Here is a 6548-nt window from a genome sequence, read left to right as displayed (position 1 = left end):
ATATATATATATGCCTTTAATTCTTTTTTTGCATACATTCTCAAAGAATTCCTCTTCATCTTTAAAGCACTGGTGATAGAATTCACTGGAAAATTTCCACTTAATTATGGAATGAATACTTTCTTGTTAATCTTGATATATTAAAAATTATGTGAATTATTAAGGCCAGGTATATCCCTCATATTTGATGTTAAAAAAATTTTTATAGATTTTCCCCATAAACTGTAGTGTTTCTCTAAACAGATTAAGTACCTATAATCTGAAAATCCAAAGTTCAAAACTTTTTGAGTGCAGACATAATGTCACAGATGGAAAATTCCACACTTAACCTCATGTGGCAGGTCAAATCAAAGTGCAGATGTACTCAAAATAATGTATGAAATTCCTTCCCCTCTAAGTTGTATGTGAAACAAATGAATTTTGTGTTTGCCTGTGGATGTTGTTCTAGTTAAATTTCTGTTGCTGTGATAAAAACACTCTGACCAAAAGTAACCTGGGGGAGGAAAAAGTTTATGTACCTTACACTTCCAGGTCACACAGTCCATCATTGAGGGAAGTCAGGACAGGAACGAAACAGAAGCCATGGAGGAAGGCCGTATGCTGGCTCATTCTGACTCACTCACAGCCTCATGCTTTCTTACACAGCCACAGCTTTCTTATACAGGCCAGGACCACCTGCCCAGGAAATGGTACAGCACACAGTGGGCTGGGCCCTCCCACGTGAATTAAGACAGTCCCTTACAGACATGTCCACAGGTGAGCCTGATTTAAAGAAAAAAAAACAAAAACAAAAACCTACTTGCCAGGCATGATAGCGTGATAGCCTTCCCCTTTAATCTCAGCACTCTGGAGACAGAGGCAGATGGATCTCTGTAAGATCAAGGCAAGGCCAGCCTGGTTTACATAGCAAGTTCCAGGCCAGCTGGGACTACAGGAAGACTCTGTCTCAAAAAGACAAAAAAAAATTACTCAATTGAGACTTCTCAGGTGATTCTCAGCCATGTCAAGTTGATAGTCAATGCTAAGTAGGATATATCCCATCCCAAGATATCTTATTATATATGCAGATATTCCAAATCCAAAGATTATTAGTCTCAAGCATTTCAGGAAAGAAACACTTAACCTATAAGATAATATAGGGCACTCATTGTATGTTGCTCAGTTATGATACTCAAGTTAGATGACACCAAAGCCAGAGCTTCACATGGGCTAGGCAAGTGGCTCTACCACTGAGCTACACCCCAGGCCTGCTTTTAAGGATGGAGAAGGTAAGGCACCATCTCTGAAATGGCATTCCACAATCCTACGTCTCAGGTTACCATCTTCTACCTTGTGAGCTCATTGATCCCAGAACTTTCACCTCTGTCAGTTCCCCCCTTCATCCAGACATCCTGATGCTTTCTAACCACTTCTCATTACCTGTTCCTCCTTCGACATGTTTGCTTCCTTTATGAAGCATAGATTTCACAGACTAGCATTTGCAGTACAGGCGTCCTAACCCCTTGACTTCAGTCACAGTCACCTGGAAAAGACCTCAGTCCTTGTTAAGCTACCTGACACCTGCAGCTAAGCAGCAAAGCTTGATGGGGACAAGTTATACAGCTGTGTTGAATGGCCTCAGAATTATGGCCACAGATCTAAGGTGAGCACTAAATACTGCTAAACAAACCTGCCATAATTCCTAGTGGATTTATTTTTCTGACTTCATAGCTGTTCTCACTCCTCTTTCATTACTGATATTACCAATTCTCACCTCACAGTTGAAGAGAGAAAGTAAATGCATTCAGACTATCTCTTTTACAGGCCCACCAACCTTTGTTCCTGCAGCCATCCTTGCTGTTTTCAACTGTGTTTTCTCAAAGACTCCTCTTCCCACTATGCCTTTGACCCATTGTCTTCGGACCTTTCCAAAGTCCTTGCATTTTACTTTATTTTATGTGTATGAGTGTATTGCCTGCGTGTGTGTAAGTGCACCGATATTGTGCAATGCCTGTGAAGGTCAGAAGAGGGCATCAGATCCCCTGGAACTGGAGTTATGGATGGTTGTTAGCCACCATGTGGGTGCTAGGAGTTGAACCCAGGTTCTCCGCAAGAGCAGTCAGTGCTCATAAGCGTTGAGCCATTTCTCCAGCCCCTGCCTTTAAAATAAAAAAAAATTACTGTTATTTTATGTGTATGAGTATATTGCCTGCATGTAGGTAGGTAGGTGTACCTGTGTTGTGCAGTGCCCACAGAGGTCAGAACAAGAGTGTTGGATCTCCCAGAACTGGAGTTACAGATGGTTGTTAGTTGCCGTGTGGGTGCTGGGAACCAAACCTGGGTCCTCTGCAAGAGCAGTCAGTGCTCTTAACGGCTGACCCATCTCTCCAGCCCCCAAGGTCTTTGCTTTTACTGGCATCCCCATATTTAATGTATCCATTTCTCTCTTTTATGTGTATGAGTGTATTGACTGCATGTGTGTAAGGTCAGAAGAGGGCGTCAGATCCTCTGGAACTGGAGTTATGGACAATTGTTAGCCATCGTGTGGGTGCTGGGAATCAAACCCAGGTCCTCTGCAAAAGCAGTCATCTCTCCAGGCAGCCCCCTTTCTCTTTTTTGTCAGTTTTTTCCCTCTTAACTGGGTTGTCTTTATTGATTAAAATACATGTTCTGTCATCTTCAAAGCACACACACTATATGCATCCATGTGCAAGCTTGCCTTCAGCCTTTCTGCAACTCTAGCACCGATCTACTGTTCAGCCTATTTTCTACTCCCCCCTTGCCTGACCCACTCCAGTCAGCCACAGCTCTTACAGGAGTAGCCAGATCCCCTACATCCTCAGCCTCCTTCCATGCTGCTTCCCTTCCATGCTGTAAATGAGCCATTCTCTCCCCCAGGATACCTCCTGAACCTGAAAGGATGCTTCTTCCTCTAAACATTGGGGGTGGGGGTGGGATGAATGAATTCCTTGAACATTAAATACCTGTCTCTTTTCCTTGTCCTGACAAATATTCAGTCGTAGTTCTCTCTGGCATCTGACTCCATAACTACGTGTACACAGTGTGGTAGAAGAAACCCTGCCACGTTAATGTCAAGTGGGCCTTGGGTCCTGCCAGGGAATTTATTATCCTCATCCATTCATCCTCCCACTCTTCTAGACAACTGTTCGTCTCTTCTCAGACTTCAAACATCTCCTGGAATATTCCTCTGCACTAATGACCTTGACTACTATTTCACTGAATAAATAGAAGCCATCAAGAGACAACTTGCATGGGCTTCCCACCTCTGCAGGCTCCATGCAGTGCAAGCAGGCTGGCCCTGGTGCCCAACAAGACCAGGCTACCTCAGCAGATCTCAGACTGGTGTGTTAAAGGCATCACTGGGCTATTTTCCCCTCCCAAATCATCAGTTTTGTTCTCTGTACTAAACGTTCCCTTTAGCACACAAGAAAGCTGTTGTCTTATGAAAGTCTCACAGCCACTTGCTCTTCATACACTGCCTCATTGATCTGGTTTTGTTCTTCAGGCTTTCTCAAAAGAGTTATGATGTTCTTACATTCCTATTCCTTTTCTCTTCCACTCTTGAGTTCATACTACTCCATTTAAAGTACCAGTACAGCTGTCCCCAGTAGTTATACAGCTACATCAGGGATGGGTTCTCTGTCATCTCCACCCATCAGCCCTTGGCCTTCCCAGACCTTCAGGTCACTAGGTTTTCCTCCTAGTGCTGGTTCCTTTTCAGCTCAGCAGTCTGGGGTATCCAGTGCATCATCCCTTGGACAACTTTTCTCTAACCTCACTTAGTGATCTCAACTAATCATGCATTTAAACACCAGCTGCACTTGGCAAATCACAAATTTGTATCTTTAGCCGTGTATTTTTTCCTGATCTTCAAACTTATCTGGCTTTTTATGTTGCCATAGGCCTCAAATTCACACTCCGATCTCAGCCTCCCCAGTGCTAGATGCAAGTGTGAGTTACTGACTAGCTATGCTTCCCTGCTTTAACTTTCTATAAAGTGCTTGTAACCAGCTAATACACTACCATGTAACTCTGTGCTTGTCCTCCACTAGAATGTTAATCCATGGAGCTAGGACTCTGTTCCTTGGTGTGTCCCTTGTCCCTCAAGCAACATTTAGCACACAGTTGGTACTCCATAAATATGTGTTGAATGAAAGGCCACTTTTTGCCGTTTTTGCCAAAACTTGAGGTCAGTTCTCTGTATTTTACTTATCAGCAGGATTATTAGTGATTACTTCTTCCTGGAAATGTTTTTCTTTAGAGTTCTCTAACTCCAAATGCCTGTGATTCCCTTTCTACCTCATGAGTCAGCTCTAGCTTTTTTTGAATTTTCTCCTCCATTAGACTTTTCTGTCCTTAATCATGTTTATCCTCTATACTTTTTCCCTAGGAAACTTCGTTCAGAATTAAATATTGCCTCTGTGTTGAAGATACTGTTTTATCTGTAGTTTGACCCCTCCTTTACGTTTCAGTCTGTTATCTCTAGCCTGTCAGCATCACTCTTTGCATAGCTACTGCTACTATCTTAACCCTATCGTAGCCCCGCAATGCTGTTGTTTTTCTTCCTATACTCCATTATGTCACTTCACCTCCAAATATTTTCTGGAAGCTTGTGCCGAGAGAGAATCTATCTTATTCACTACAAACAAAAGAAATGATTGCCATGGCATAAGTGCTCAGTAAATATTTTCTAGATTCTTGATGGAGATTCTTCCACTGGGGAAAAAGCTTCGGTCTCTTTTGCCTTATTTTTACAGTGGGGTTAAAGATGAGATAGATTAAATGAAAGAATAAACCACAGTGCATGATCCGTGGTAGGTGTTCAATAAATATCAGTTACTTTCCTTTCTGTAAGTCCCATTTAATGCTCACAATAATAAATTTTAGATTAGTTTATGAAGAATTTCACATATAATCTTAGGTGATCACAATAATCTTTCTAAGTAATATCTTCCCCATTTTCTAGATGAGGAAATTGAAGCCCAGATAAGAATAACAAATATATAAAATTTAAGTAAGAGAATGTACATAAAACATTGCACAATACCTATCATATACTAGGTATGCACTTAAACTTGTATCTTCCTTTCCTAAGGACCCCTAGCCTTGCTACCCTCTGGGTCATTGTCATTCAAGCAAATAATTTAAACAATGCTCCAGCCTCACATCTCCAGTTGACTGGGAATGCAGAAAGGATTTGTAAACCCAGTTTAGAGGTAGAAGAAGAACTGGGGAAAGTCTATCTCTTGAGTTTACTTTGCCGTTCTTTTTTAAAGAATACCCCAAAAAGGGCACAACGGGCAAGAGAATGGGAGTAGACACCCTCTGCACCAAATGTTTCTGCCCAAGGCTGGATAGAAATCATATTGCTGTGAAATTAATAAATCGACATCTCCTTTCCAAAGAATCAAATTAGCAAGCAGATGTCAATAAATACTGGATGGATGACTATGGACCCTCCAGCAATATTAAAGAAGGAGAAAGCAAATGAAATGTCAGTCTCCTCCCAATTCTACTGTGAGAGAATTGAGCTTAAGAAGAATGCATGTTGGGGCTAGAGAGATGGTTCAGCGGTTAAGAACACTGACTGTTCTTGCAGAAGACCCAGGTTCAAATCCCAGCACCCACATGGCAGCTAACAACTGTTCGTAACTCCAGTCCCAGGGGATCGAACAGCCTCTTCTGACCTCCGTGGGCATTGCATGACATGGATGCACTTACCTATATACAGGCAATACACGCATACACATTAAATAAAATAAGAAGAATGCATGTCATATTAACTCACATAAGAAAAGTTAACATATTGTCATTGTATTGATGACATAATTGACCATTGTCCTTAATGGACTAGGACTGGAAAAGTCTTTAATCCCTGTTTTAGACAGAATTGGGAGGGGAATGATAAATAAATCAGGAAAGAAGGAACTTGGAAGAAAAGGGCTATAAAATCTTAATGACTCAGTAAGCTTATCTGATATTTCTTTGTTGAACGTCTTTAATTGTTATGAGTCTTTCCATTAGCAACTATGAATCACTCATTAATAACCATGTAATAATGATTGCATAAAATCTCTTTTTTTTAAAGACAGGGTCCCCCTGTATCCCCCAGCTGGCCTGGACCTCACTATGTAGACCAGGCTGGTCTTGAATTCACAAAGATCTGCCTGCTGCTGCCTCCCAAGTACTGGCATTAAAGGCATGCGCCACCACACCTGGCATTGATTGCATAAAATCTTATACTTTAGCAAGAACTTTCATTTTCTAGACATTTTATTTAAAATGTTGTAATTTCAGTGGTGTGCTGGATAGCTTTAGTGTCAACTTGACACACCTGGGTTGAGGGAGCCTCAATTGGGGAATTGCCTCTATTGGACTGGCCTGTGGCCATGTCCATGGGGCACCTTCTTGATTGTTGAGTGATGTGGGAGGGCCCAGCCCACTGTGGGTGGTGCCACCCCTGGGCAGGTGGTCCTGTATTGTATTAGAAAGCAGGCTGAGTAGTTGCCAGAGGAGCAAGCCAGTAAGCAGCATTTCTCCATGGCCTG

The sequence above is a fragment of the Nannospalax galili genome, unplaced genomic scaffold, assembly GCF_000622305.1.
Source record: "Nannospalax galili isolate Female #2095 unplaced genomic scaffold, S.galili_v1.0 scaffold126, whole genome shotgun sequence".
Classification (NCBI taxonomy): Eukaryota; Metazoa; Chordata; class Mammalia; order Rodentia; family Spalacidae; genus Nannospalax; species Nannospalax galili.
This window is presented reverse-complemented; position numbering follows the sequence as displayed.